Source organism: Hemiscyllium ocellatum (genome assembly GCF_020745735.1).
Source record: "Hemiscyllium ocellatum isolate sHemOce1 chromosome 27 unlocalized genomic scaffold, sHemOce1.pat.X.cur. SUPER_27_unloc_30, whole genome shotgun sequence".
NCBI lineage: Eukaryota > Metazoa > Chordata > Chondrichthyes > Orectolobiformes > Hemiscylliidae > Hemiscyllium > Hemiscyllium ocellatum.
Window position 1 is genome coordinate 1 of NW_026867499.1, and position 15026 is coordinate 15026.

The 15026-nt window shown below is 45.2% G+C and overlaps 3 non-coding genes across 3 annotated transcripts; 2 read left to right on the forward strand and 1 right to left on the reverse strand.

Moving 5' to 3' along the window:
• The first annotated feature begins 2847 nt into the window (after positions 1-2847).
• Positions 2848-2921, forward strand: trnan-guu (transfer RNA asparagine (anticodon GUU)). The gene has a single exon. It is a non-coding gene; the product is annotated as a tRNA-Asn (tRNA).
• Positions 2922-7007: 4086 nt separating this feature from the next.
• On the forward strand, positions 7008-7081 carry trnan-guu (transfer RNA asparagine (anticodon GUU)). Its single transcript has one exon. It is a non-coding gene; the product is annotated as a tRNA-Asn (tRNA).
• A 2913-nt stretch (positions 7082-9994) lies between these two features.
• On the reverse strand, positions 9995-10066 carry trnaw-cca (transfer RNA tryptophan (anticodon CCA)). The gene has a single exon. It is a non-coding gene; the product is annotated as a tRNA-Trp (tRNA).
• Between the last annotated feature and the right edge of the window lie 4960 nt (positions 10067-15026).

Genomic DNA, 15026 nt, shown 5'->3' on the forward strand with positions numbered 1-15026 from the left:
GCGAAATGTGGACTAGTGTTCTCGCTGTAGACGAGCCTTTCATTGGATTGTTGAATCTGGCGGGTAACAACGACCCCTGCCCCGTGGAAACTCTATGGAAGCAAATTGATTTCCTCAAACTGACTGGAGTGTCACCAGGATTGGGCAGAAGCCAATCGGTTGCCGAGTGCTGGAGAGGGGATTCCTTCCAGCACCAGGGACCTGGGTTTGAACCCACCCTCATGGTGACAGTGTGGATTTTGCCCTTTCCTACCCCTCCCCCACTCCCTGTCTACGTGGGTTTCCTCTGGGCGCTTGGTTTTCCTCCCATGTTCCAAACATGTACTGGCTAGAATGGATTGGGCGTTCGAAATTCAGGGATAAGCTGTGGGGGTTATCGGGTGGGTCTGGGGGTTGTATGTTCTTCCGAGGGTCAGTATGGACTTGGTGGGCCAAACGGCCTGTATCCACAGTGATTCACCCAACGTGTCTCCAGCCTGGCTTCCAGCTCCATCTCTCTGTGCCAAAGGTCCTCCAGTGTGTGTTTTCCCTAGTTTCCAGCACCCAGAACGTCCCACCTTCTGCAAATCGAAAGACAAGTCCCACCCTGCCCTCTCCCATGTGTGTTGTGTAACTGCTTAATCACTTTTAGTGGCCCAGCAAAGGCTAATAGTCAATTTGGCAAACCAGGAGGATGGCCTCAACCGCGACTTTGGGTTCATGTCACATGACAGGTAACCCCACTTCACTGTTATGCTCTCTCTCACACTTACACACTCACACGCTCGTGCAGAGCCTTTCCGGTAGACATGCTCTCTCTCAGACACACAATAATACGTCCCTACACTCACACCAATGCATACATCTTCGCACATGATTATACTCCATCACACACACACTTTACCCAGCATGCACACGCACTTACACACACTCTCTCTCTCTCATGCACGCACTCACGCATTTGGAGTGAATTTGCATTTGCAGGATTATATATTTGGAAGTAGAACCATTCTGACTCAAGATTGGGATACAGACAGACTCTAACCTCACAGCTTTCATGCGTTGTATGACGTGAGGTGCTATCTCCTTTTATAAAGCATTAAGTTTCCTGGAAAACGTGACTTAAAAGAAGTTCTGGAATGTACAGATTAATTAGCCGAAATCTGCAATCCATTTTAAAAGATGAATGATTTAACAGAAATCTAGGTTTCTTCAATTCATCACTTATGTTGCATGACACTATAATCTTTTTGCACTATATTCTGTGCCTTGTGATCCTACTCCACAGCAACCTGATGAAGGAGCAGCACTTCGAAACCTAGTGCCTCCAAATAAACCTGTTGGACGATACCCTGGTGTTTGTGAGGTTTTAAAACTTTATTTCCAGTGAATACAGCCCACACCTCCAACTGTTGCCAGTAAACTTTGCAATGCCAATGAAACAATGAACCTGTAGTCCTGAAAAATATACAATTTCTAACAAGATTAGCTACTCATTCACTGATCCTTCTGAGACATGACATTAGTGCTGGAGGCTGAAAGAAATGAGCAGCTTTAAAACAAAAACCTGTTGGACCTCGCAGAGTCTGAACCTGGCGGTATGTTCAGGTAACCTTTACTACGACCTTATTTTGTTACAGCTTCAGATTTCACCAGGAAAAGAGGCATACAATAAGTGCTTTTAAAAGAAAACACCTCCAGCTCAAAGTGCACCCAGTCCCCCCACCCCACTTTCTTTGTTGGTCAGCTGAGTTGTCCGTTTGTTACTGGATCCCTGGTACAGCCAGGTAAAGCATGCAGCTGGGATGACTGAGTGGACCCTTTCCTGCAAAGGCAGTTTCCTTCACTAAAAAGGGACAGGAGTGAATCAGATGGTGTTTTTCTCCCCCACTGCGGCTCCTGGGAGTGGAAAGGAAACAATCACCAAAACCCAGTCTGAGCTTTGTGAATCTTCAGAAAATAAGCCAACGTTCATCCCTTCAGATTTTCCATCCTGAGCTTTGTCACTCTTTTGTAGGACATTACAAGTGGAAGTTTTGCAGAAAAGTACCACAATGCAATCTGATTAATCAGGACCTGGATGTTTTCGGTCTTTGAATGTAAGTGTTGTGCTCCAGAACATTGGTGTTCACAGTTTATAATACTTATCTTCCCAGTCCCCTGTATCACTTGTCGAAAATGTTTAATTTGCGTTTTGTAATCCTTTCACTGTCTGCTAATGAGGAAAGTGTTTGCGTGTTTTACCTAAGTTATGTTGATCTTGCATACCTCGAGCCTCAAGCTAATTTCACGAGAAACCTTCACCAGTTCAAAAGCAAACTGTTAGTGATTGCTCTGTTTCTTGTCAGGTATCCAATTTCAGATCGATGTTGTTAATGTCCCTTTTATTCCTTCAGATCCACGTTTCGCTCACAGGGCATGAACAGAACTGTCTCTAAATACATTTACCAATCTACATTCATCCTATCGATTGTCCAGAGACAATCCAGACAACGTCCCTTTGTTGTAGAGGCCGGGAGGTTGACTCTGATGTTCTCGGGACATGAACTGATCTGAGACATTGAAAGAATTGTCGTTCGTGCACATCAGGAATTCAAACCCCTTCTCTCCTCCGAGCCAATGAGAGAACTCGGGAATAGGCAAAACACTGAAAGGCTCGAAGGGCGACGGCCCCGGAGCCCAAAGCTAGTTCCTCGTGACATGGATGTGTCTGCAGACTGTCCCCGGTGTCTCCACAATGAATGTCCCAGGCTTTATTATCTAAAAGTAAAACTGTTACACGACAATTGTAATTCTCGGCGGGGCCGGCTGAATTATGAACTCACTAACAGCCTCCCCTAAGCGATGGTGCAGCCCACGCTCGCACCTGCCTGTGTGGCGCAATTGGTTAGCGCGTTCGGCTGTTAACCGAAAGGTTGGTGGTTCGAGCCCACCCAGGGGCGGTGTGTTTGCTGCCCGTTCTTGGCTTTGAAGCCATCAACTTTTAATGGGGTCAGGAAAATGTTCCCCAAACAGAAATCCTTTCCCCAAAGGGGTTTCTGGTTTGAATTAATGTCTGACGTGAGGGAATGCGGATGCTGAGAAGCCGAGACAAAAAGAGAAACTCGACAGTACCTGTCGGAGAAAACGGAATTCTGAAACGTTGTCTCTGATTCTCATTCCACCGATGTTGCCTGACCTTCTCAGTTCCTCCTGCAGTTTCGAGTTTTGTTTTTAACTGAAAGTTCATTTCATCTTTTGCGATGAAACACCTAGACTCGCCGTGTGCAGATATTTAACCCTTTCGAATCACTGTGAAATGATTGGATTCAAACAAACTCTGCGATAATTCACTCTTTCTCTGCTCCACAGGCAGACAGACCTGGGAAGTGAAGCTGTCAGTGTGGTTCTGTATTCGTGGGCCGAGTGGTTAATGCGATGGACTTGAAATCCATTGCGGTTTCCCCACGCAGGTGTGAACCCTGCCGACTACAAAATGAGAAATATCGTCGAAAAGAAAGGGAGCTTGCTCCCCGGCTTCTTATTTAAGATTCAAGTCAGTGGATTGGGAAAACTATTTCACTCACATTGGGACTGGTGGGAATCTGCAACCCACTGCCTGTTCGGGTGGAACAAGCAGATATCCGCAGAGCTTCTTTTGAGGCTATGTGCCAAGTGTTTGGAAATGACACTAGAACAGTGAGGGGCTGGAAATCGTGATCGAAATGAAGCAGGCACCTGAGGACAAGGGTGTTTCCTTTGTCAGTGAAAGGTACTCGTTCACAAAGTTGGGACTGTGGAAGGGAATCAGTGATGGTGATTATCTTTGGTTGTTGACCTTGTGACTGTTCCCATTGCTGCGCATGTCCGTGTTAACGTCAGAACTCTGCAGCATGGTGGCGTAAGATACGCAAAGGGCCGGGGCGCAATGGATGACGCATCTGAGTCCACCTAACTGTTTGAAATGCAGCTCACAGCTTCTTCACACACTCCAATTAATCTTTCTCATTGTCCTGAAGCCGACATACTGTTTGAATTCCCGATCTGCGGGAATGAGAATCTTCTCATTGTCTCGCGTCAATAATTATCTCTGAGAACATCGGAGTCAAGTCACAGCGTTGTCAGATGAGAGGAAGCTGAAATAACCCCACACGCTGCTGACGGGCACATTTTACTTTCTCCAACCCTCCGCCCCAACTTTCATCACAATTTTCTGTGAACAGTTCTACATTAGCTTTGCTGAATGAACCCCAAATTTCTTGAAGTGGGTCCTTATTTTCGGCCCTGGTTATTCATCTCTCTACGCATGGAAATGGATCTTTCCCACCCGTTCTATCCCTTCATCAATGTGTGTAGTTCAATTCGATCTCCCATCAGCCCCCTCTGTCCTGATCAAATCCAGGGGAACAGGATACGTTGGGGCTATGGCGCGGACAGGACAAGCCCAGTACTCACCTATCCTGTGAGAACAATTCCATGAGAAATTTTTGACCACAACTTTGGGCGTGTAGTTGAGACCGACCATTTAAAGTGCTGGCGTAGAGATCCTTTGGTGTTACATGCCGCCTCCCCCCGCTTCACAAAGTTGGGACTGTGGAAGGGAAGCAGTGACGCTGATTATCTTTGGTTGTTGACCTTGTGAATGTTCCCATTGCTGCGCATGTCCGTGTTACCGTCAGAACTCTGCAGCATGGTGACGTTAGATACGCATAGGGCCAGGGCACAATGGATGACGCATCTGTATCCACCTACCTGTTTGAAATGCAGCTCACAGCTTCTTCACACACCCCAATTAATCTTTCTCATTGTCCTGGAGCCGGCATACGGTTTGAATTCCCGATCTGCGGGAATGAGAATCTTTTCACTGTCTCGCGTCAATAAATGTTCCTCAGAACATCGGAGTCAAGTCACAGCGGAAGCTGAAATAGCCTCACACGCTGCTCACGGGCACATTTTACTTTCCCCAACTCAACGCCTCAACCACTGTGGCTCCTGGGAGTGGAAAGGAAACAATCACCAAAACCCAGTCTTAGTTTTGTGAATCTTCAGAAAATAAGCAAACCTTCATCCCTTCGGATTTTCTATCCTGGGCTGACAGGGATAGGTTTTGTCACTCTTTTGTCGGATATTGCAAGTGGATGTTTTGCAGAAAAGCACCACAATGCAATCTGATTAATCAGGATCTGGATGTTTTCGGTCTTTGAATGTAAGTGTTGTACTCCAGAACTTTGTTGTTCACAGTTTATAATACTTTTCTTCCCAGTCCCCTGTACCACTTGTCGAAAATGCTTAATTTGCGTCTTGTAATCCTTTCACTGTCTGCTAATGAGGATAGCATTTCCGTGTTTTACCTAAATTATCTTGACCTTGCATACCTCAAGCCTTAAGCTAATTTCACGAGAAACCTTCTCCAGTTCAAAAGCCAACTGTTGATATTGGCTCTGTTTCTTGTCACGTATCCAATTTCAGATCGATATTGTTAATGTCCCTTTTATTCCTTCAGATCCAGGTTTTGCTCACAAGGCATGAACAGAACTGTCACCAAATACATTTACCAATCGTCCTTCATCCTTTCGATTGTATTAGCATCATGAACACTTCTCATCAAAATAACTCGAGAGACTTTCATCGCCATTTTCTGTGAACAGTTCTACATTAGCTTTGCTGAATGAACCCCAAATTTCTTGAAGTGGCTCCTTATTTTCGGCCCTGATTATTCATCTCTCGACGCATGGAAATGGATCCTTCCCACCCGCTCTGTCCCTCATCAATGTGTGTAGTTCAATTCGATTTCCCATCAGACTCCTCTGTCCTGATCAAATCCAGCGGAACAGGATACGTTGGGGCTATGGCGCGGACAGGACAAGTCCAGTACTCACCTTTCCTGTTAGAGCAATTCCATGAGAAATTTTAGATCATAACTTTGGGCGTGTAGTTGTGGCCGAATACTTAAGGTGCTGGCGTAGAGATCCTTTGGGGCTCCCCCACCCAGGGTGGTAACCTGCTGACTATGCTTTCTTCGCCGGCGATTTTAAATGACTTCCTGTTGGTTGCATTATCGCTCAAACTTCACAAAACCCGTCTCAATAAAGTCACGTTTTCTCAAGTCTGGGAATTGATTGCCATGCAGGAAACTCGAGTTCGGAACAAACAACGTACCAGACTCAAAACGTCAGCTCTGTTTACCTTTCCACAGATGATGCACGACCTGTTGGCTTTCTGCAGTATTCTCTGTGTTTATTAGGCACAAGTGCTGCTTTTCATTCAAGAACTTCAATTCCTGTCCTCTGGTAACTGACTCTGGTCAGTGGCAATTGGTTCTTCTGATCATTAATCTGCCCATTCCCACCGCTTCTTCTCCCATCATTACCAACAGCCCCAGGAAATCTCCAGTTAAACTTCTTTGCTCCAAAGCGAACATTCCCAACCTTGGGAATGTCTCCCCACAATGGAAATTCCTCATCTCTGGAAATGAAGCATGGCGTACACTTGGGAAGAGATTTTGGCAAAATATTGTCAGTTAGAAATTGGAAAAATGTTCATGAAGCAAAACAGAAATCCCAGTCTCCAGCTTTGTGAACCTTTGGAAACTCTTTGGGAAGCGGATTTAGATGAGAATGAAAGATGAACCGTCCGACTGAGCAGGGACAGTCCAGACACCGTCCCCTTGTTGAAGAGGCTGGGAGATTGACTCTGATGTTCTCGGGACATGAACTGATCTGAGACATTGAAAGAATTGTCGTTCGTGCACATCAGGAATTCAAACCCCTTCTCGCCTCCGAGCCAATGAGGGAACTCGGGAACAGGCAAAACACTGAAAGGCTCGAAGGGCGACGGTCCCGGAGTAAGAAAGCTAGTTCCTCGTGACATGGATGTGTCTGCAGAGGGTGGAATCAGACTGTCCCCAGTGTCTCCACAATGAATGTCTCATGCTTTATTCAGGAAAAGTAAAACTGATAGACGACAATTGTAATTCTAGTCGGGGCAGGCTGAATTATGAATTCACTAACAGCCTCCTCTAAGCGATTGCGCAGCCCCTGCCAAAACCTGTCTCTGTGGCGCAATTGGTCAGCGCGTTCGGCTGTTAACCGAAAGGTTGTTGATTTGAACCCACCCAGGGACGCTTTGTTGGCTGCTCTTCCTTGGCTTCGAAGCTCTGTGCTTTTCATGGGGTCAGGAAAATGTTCCCCAAACGGAACCGTTCCCCACAAAGGGGTTTCTCAATTGAATTAATGTCTGACGTTAGGGACTGCGGATGCTGAGAATCCGAGACAAAAAAGAGAAACTCGGCAGGTTTGACAGCACCTGTCGGAGAAAACGGAATTCTGAAATACTGTGTCTGATTCTCGTTCCAAAAATGTTGCCTGACCTTCTCCGTTCCTCCTCCAGTTTCTAGATTTGTTTTTAACTGAAAGTTCATTTCATATTTTGGGATGAAACAGCTAGACTCGCCGTGTGCAGATATTTACCCCTTTCGAATCACTGTGAAGCGAATGGATTCAAACAAACTCTGCGATGATTCACTCTTTCTCAGCTCCACAGGCAGACAGATCTGGGAAGTGAAGCTGCCAGTGTGGTTCTGTATTCGTGGGCGGAGTGGTTTATGCGATGAACTTGAAATACATTGCGGTTTCCCCACGCAGGTGTGACCCCTGCCGACGACAAAATGAGAAATGTCTTCGAAAAGAAAGGGAGCTTGCTCCCCGGCTTCTTCTTTAAGATTCAAGTCAGTGGAGGGGGGCAAGATATTTCACTCACATTGGGACTGGTGGGAATCTACAACCCACTGCCTGTTCTGGTGGCGCAATGGGTCAGCACGTTTGTCTGTTAACGGACAGGGTGGTGGCTGGAGCCCTGGCCGGGGAGTTGTGTTCGCTGAGACTCTTTTGAGGCTTTGACGAAGTTCAATAAACAACTCTACAGCGCATTTAAGAAGAACGGATAGCCCGTAGACCTGCTGAAAACTGCTTCATTGACCAGGAATCGAACCTGGGCCGCAGTGGTGAAAGTGCCAAATCCTGACCACCAGAGAGACATAGATTCGTTCTTGTAGCTCTGCTGAAAATTGCCTCTCTGCCCGGGAATCGAACGCGGGCTGTGGCAGTAAGAAGACTTTCACCGGTACATCCATCAAACTAATTTTTTAGTATCCATTGCTCCCGATGCGATCTCTATAACATTGGGGAGACTGGAGAGCCAAGTCACATCTCCGGGACTCTCTTGCGCGCCTTTATCGGGAAGAAAACCTGCACAGGTAAGCTTGTGCAAAGCTTCATGTGTGATCCTAAATTTCCACACAGAAAATTTGGCTCAACAGATATACTGAGTAGACGGAATCCTTTCTTCATTTGAAATGTAAGGAGCTGACCTCTCGTGAGCCTGACGTGAGTTAAACACGCAACCGTTGGATCGGGAGTCAGACGCACTCCCGTGGCGCCACAAGCTCACGTGCCAGTGGCTTCCTCTATTCATATTTAAGGGAAGTGATCGCACTACAATGATTTTACGTTATGAGTAACAACGGAGATCAACAGTTCATGTCTGTTCTGTTTCTTCCCCATCTCTTTCTGTCTCTCAAAACAATTTCCAACTCTCTCTCAACAAAAATCTGAAAGAATTGCGGGTGCTGTATATCAGAAACCAAAAAACAGGAGTTGCATGTGACCCTTCCACAGAACTGATGGTGATTGGGAAAATGTCGGTTTATATGCAGGAGATATTGTGGGAAGAAGGCGGAGATCAGGACAGAGCCCAAAGCGAAGAACTGTTGGACAGAAAAAGGAGTTGATAACGATCTGCGTGGGAGGGTGAATAACTATTAATGGAGACTGTTCGTGGCTAAGGAGTGTGGAATGACAAACGATGTGATAACAAGGCTTTGGTGTGTATGGTAGGGACGAGGATACTATGGAGTTCAGGCCCTAGAATTATTGAATTCGATATTGGGACAGGAGGGATGTGTGGTCCCCAAGTGGAATATCCACTGCTCTTCCTTCTGCTGGTGCTGAGCTTCGCTGGGACAATACAGCAAACCTGAGACAGAGATGTTGGCCAGGGAATAGGGTGAGGTGTGGAATTGGCAGGCAACTGGAAGCTCAGGGTCTTTTTGCAGGCAGAACGTAGATGTTCTGTGAAGCAGTCACCCAGTTTATGCTTCGTTTTCCCCAATGGAGATGAGCCTGTACTGCGAGCAGCAAATGCAGTAGACTGGGTTATGGGTCGTGCAGGTAAATTGCTGCTTCACCTGGAAGGTAAGTTTGGCCCCTTAGATAGCGAGGAGGGAGCTGGTAAACGAGCTGGTGTCACACATTCGGCAGTTGCGGGCGAAAGTGCATCTCAACCTGCAACTTTACATTGAGAAAGTCCTGGGCTTGAACTCGCAAGTCTCTTTGCATTTCGGATTTCTGCATTTTCTCCCCCTAATCCTTCTGTTCCAACAGCGACTATCTGGTGTCAGGGCAGCACCAGTGATTTCCTGACATATGGATTGTACTTGGGGATACCAAGGAATGTCAGGAACTGCGAGTATCTCAGGAGCAATCGTTATTCCTGGGGGAGGCAGAGAGGAATGTGGTGTGGTCCTGTAAACTCCAGAACTTTGATAACTTCATGAGTCAGCAATAATTCTTTCTGGACCAAGAAACTGCTCCATGGAAGTTAACAAATAACATACATTAACTCGCTGTCACTTTGCTATGACAGGAGGAGCTGGGACCTCCTGATAGATTGAAACATAAAACTGGTAATCTCTTGATTATGTTGTAAAAATATCGGTATAATGACACCGCGCTGTCATCAACTGAACTGAGCGGCTGCGTGTTTAAATCCCGTGATGTACAGCTTGTGTTTTCATTCTCGCATTGGGGGGAGCTGAGCATCCACCCAAACACTGGGCACACCACCTCCCTGACACAGTGTTCACAAATCAGACTGACAGCAAAGGTTCGCGCAAGTTTCCACAAGGAAGACTTCACTCAACAGACACGGAGTGAACATAATCCTTTCTTGATTTGAAATGTAAGAAGCTGATTTTTAGTGAGCCCGACGTGATTCGAACACGCAGCCTTCAGATCTGGAGTCAGACGCGGTACCGTTGCGCCACAAGCTCACGGGTGATGGGTACCCTCTATTCATGCTTAAGGGAAGTGATCGCACGAAAATGATTTTACGTTATGACTAACAACGGAGATCAACAGTTCATGTCTGTTATGTTTCACCCACACTCTTTCTGTCTGTCGAAACAATTTCTAACTCTCTCTCAATAAAAAATCTGAAAGAATAGCTTCATGAGTCAGCAATAACTCTTTCTGGACCAAGAAACGAAAGGGCCAATGAGAAACTGCTCCTTGGAAGTTCACAAATAACATACATTAACCATCGCTGGGAAGGAGGAGGCAAAACAATGAGCTGTTTCTTTGGACAGATGAGACAATGGTCTTTAATAACTGTGTGACAAAAGAACAATTAATTCTGCTTGTAGAAGGAAGGCCTTGACGTAAAGGGGTTAATTGCAGGACACGCTGCTTCAAACAGGTGGAGAACCCTCAAGGATAACAAGGTAAGCTACAGACCAGGGGTCTCCAGAATCGTGGGGAGGTGGTGTCAGAATCTAAAAAAATGTGGCACCACAAATTTGAAAGTGAGGGAACTCCAACAGAATTCAACTCCAGAATGATTTAGCAGCAGTACTTGGAAGAACAACACTGTATCAAACACTGGTAAACTTCCAGAGATGGGCACTGTTAAACACCTGGGTGATAGCCAAGATTGGGGGTTTGGGGATGGGGTGGGGGAGGTGTGGGTGGAGAGGCTGAACTTGCTTACTTGAGGGGTTTTGTTTTATGGTTGCTACCTACAATAAAGTGTAAAGCATTGTTTCAACAGTTGGTTGTCTGTGCAGTTTCTGCATCAGTATTCAAATTAAAGCTATTCACCCACAACCAGAGTGGGAGGCTGGGATTAATAATGACTCATTTGCATTTAGCAGGACGGCACATCAATACTGTTATAAAGTGAATGCTGAATCCCCTCCCCTCTCTGAGATCTCAAACCGAAACACCAAAAGAGGGGCGCGTTGCCCTATAATCTGTAAAATTAGTGTGAAAGGTGGTGTCAACTGCTCTAGGCTTACAAACAAAAATAAATCCCTGACACTTTAAAATGAACAAAAAGTAATTTACCAATCCAACTTGAATGGTGAACAACTGAATTAATCTATTAACAAACTGAATACATCCTTTCGAATACTGACCATTTTGGCATAAAACAGGATTCTTGTCATCTGCTGTTCCAATAAATACAAGACTCACTAATATAACAAAAAATAGAATTTAGTCTCTCTGATTACAGCCAGGTTACATGTCTTCCAGAATATTCTAAGCATCCTTCTATTGAAACTTTTGTCAAGAATGTCTCCTCCAATTCCTGCTCTTCTGCTTTTTTTTTGTAAATGATGCTCTCTCATTCACAGATGACTGTCAGGGCTGATTTCTCTCTCTCGTGCTGAGGACTCTTAGATCTAGCAATGGGGAGTTAGCACTGGGGCTGTGTCCAACTGTCCCCTTCTTTTCTACCCTTGATGCTATATTGGGTTTTTACGATAGGATTGGTCCTCTGCTGTCAGATTTAAATTTAATAGGTTTTGGAAGCCAAAGGACCTGATTTAAATTAATTGGCTAAATTGAAAAGTCATTATCTCATCCTGCTAACTGTACGACCTTTTCATAGAAATGTTTCAGCTTGTGTGCTCTCTGTTGTGATGATGTTACTCCTTTAAGAAGATTATGTTGTTCTTAATTTTTTTTCGCATCGGGGTTGTAAAAGGCAGAGGGTCTGATTGGTTTGGGCTTAGGGAATTCACTAATGGCCAACAGATATTGGCAAAGGCATCAAAGGTTTGAGATTTTTCTTTCCTAAAACGCTTCTACCGCAAAACTGGCTGTAATGTCACCCCTCAGCCTCTGACCCTTCAGGGAAAATTGCCCCAGTCTATTTTCTCTTGCAGCAGCTCAAACCCTCCAACCCTGGCAGTATCTTTGTAAGTCTTTTTAGAACCCTTTCACGTTTCACAACTTGTTACAAACACGTCGACTAATTCAGAGAAGCCTCTCAATTACAACTGTAAATGGAGAATGTGTGTTTAATAATGAGTCATGAATAAAGGCTGCATTAATCTTTTACTGTGAAGTTTTACTCCTACATCTCAAAACAGAGCATACAAACTCCTAGTCAGAAGCAGCCTATGGGACTTAAGACACTATTGGCTGTTTTCCAATGAGGACTGACTTTGCACAGAAACCATAGATATTTTAAATGAATGGGGTACCATTCGTTTTAAAGTCAGATAAACTTGCGTGGCGCCGCATTGGCTTCGAAATGAGAGATCTTTGACACACACACAGCTGAAATCATCACTGCGCCATTATTAACAAATTGGAATTCAGGCTTGGATGTTTTCCCCCTGGAGCAGCGGAGGATGAGAGAGGTGGCTGAGGAAATAGCGGAGGCATTGGTTGAGATTTTTCAAAAGTCACTGGAGTCAGGGTGATTGGAAGATCGCTATTGTAACCCCCTTGTTCAAGAAAGGATCAAGACAAAAGATGGAAAATTATAGGCCAATTAGCCTAACCTCAGTTGTTGGTAAAATTCCAGAATCCATCATTAAGGATGAGGTTTCTAAATTCTTGAAAGAGCAGAGTCAGATTAGAACAAGTCAACATGGATTTAGTGAGGGGAGGTCGTGTCTGACAAACCTGTTGGAATTCTTTGAAGAGATGACAAGTAGGTTAGACCAGGGAAACCCACTGGGTGTAGTCAATCTAGACTTCTAAAAGGCCTTTGATAAGGTGCCACACGGGAGGCTGCTGAGCAAGGTGAGGGCCCATGGTCTTCGAGGTGAGCTACTGGTATGGATTGAGGATTGGCTGTCTGACAGAAGGCAGAGAGTTGGGATAAAAGGTTCTTTTTCGGAATGGCAGCTGGTGAGAAGCGGTGTCCCGCTGGGTTCAGTGTTGGGGCCGCAGCTGTTCACATTATATATAAATGATATGGATGAAGGGACTGGGGGCATTCTAGCGATGTTTGCCGATGATACGAAGTTTTAAGTGGACAGGCAGGTAGCACTGAGGAAGTGGGGAAGCTGCAGAAGGATCTAGACAGTTTGGGAGAGTGGTCCAGGAAATGGCTGATGGAATTCAACGTGAGCAAATGCGACGTCTTGCACTTTGGCAAAAAGAATAAAAGCATAGACTACTTTCTAAACGGTAATAAAATTCGTAAAGCCAAATTACAAAGGGATCTGGGAGTGCTAGTCGAGAATTCTCTAAAGGTAAACATGCAGGTTGGGTCCATGATGAAGAAAGTGAATGCAATGTTGCCATTTATCTCAAGACGGTTGGAATATAAAAGCACCGTTGTACTACTGAGACTTTATAAAGCTCTGGTTAGGCCCCATTTGGAGTACTGTGTCCAGTTTTGGTCCCCACACCTTAGGAATGACATATTGGCACTGGAAAGTGTCCAGCGGAGATTCACACGGATGATCCCTGGAATGGTTGGTCTAACATACGAGGAACGGCTGAAGATCCTGGGTTTGTATTCATTGGAGTTTAGAAGATTGATGGGAGACTTAATAGAAACTTACAAGATAATACATGGCTTGGAAAGGGTGGACGCTAGGAAATTGTTTCCATTAGGCGAGGAGACTAGGACCCGTGGACACAGCCTTAGAATTAGAGGGGGTCAATTAGAACAGAAATGCAGATACATTTCTTCAGCCAGAGAGTGGTGGGCCTGAGGAATTCATTGCCACAGAGTGCAGTGGAGGCCGGGACGCTAAATGTCTTCAAGGCAGAGATTGATAGATTCTTGATGTCACGAGGAATTAAGGTCTACGGGGAGAATGCTGGTAAGTGGAAATGCCCATCAGCCATGATTGAATGGTGGAGTGGAGTCGGTGGGCCGAATGGCCTTACTTCCACTCCTATGTCTTATGGTCTTATGGTCTGAAGTTCATAAAACCAAGAGGGTTATAGATAGGTTTAAGGATTGTTGTCTCTTCTCAAGTATGTGGGAATTTCAAGACTGGGGACACATTTGCATGGTGAGAGCGGAGAGATTGTAAAATTTTTACCCCACATATTTTTTCAGAGTGTGGTTTGTGTATGGAATGAGCTGCCAGCGGAAGTGGTTGAGGTAGGTACATTAACAACATTTAAAATGCATTTGGTCAAATACATGGAGAGGAAAGGCTTAGAAGGATAGTGGCCAAGTGCAAGGAAATGGGGTTACTGTTGATGGATGTTTTGGTCGGCATGGACCAGTTTGAACCGATGGGCCTGTCTCCGTGCTGTTGCACTCTGACTCGTGTCTCTTTGTCTCTCCAACAGTTTTGAGTTTTCAGATGAGCATCTCACTTAATCACACTGAATAAAATCTGATCTCATTAGTCAACTCTGATGTGGACGTGCTGGTGTTGGATTGGGCTGGACAAGGGCAGAAGTCAAATGGCACCAGGTTAGCGTCCAACAGGTTTATTTGAACTCACGAGATTTCAGAGCACTGCTCCTTTGTCAGTGAAGTGACGAAGAAGCAACATTGAAGAAGGAGCAATGCTCCTAAAACTTGTGATTTCAAATAAACCTATTGGTCAGTAACCTGGTGTTGTACATAGAACATAGAAAGATACAGCGCAGTACAGGCCCTTCGGCCCTCGATGTTGCGCGACCGAATCCTACCTAACCTACACTAGCCCAATAACTTCCAAATGCCTATCCAATGCCCGCTTAAATGACCATAAAGAAGGAGAGTTCACCACTGCTACTGGCAGGGCATTCCATGAACTCACAACCCGCCATGAACTCACAACCCGAAGTTGTGTGACTTCTGATGTCTTCAGCTGTAGGTTTGCGTCGAACTTAATGGGATATTTTGCCCAACACGGCATTTTCAAACAGTATCACTTGGAGGGATTAATTTGAACCCTTTCAAGAAGTGAGTTCAACAAGACTGAGCAATTCAAAGTTACTTGGACTCCATTTTAAAACTTACATCAGGACAGGTAGACAGAA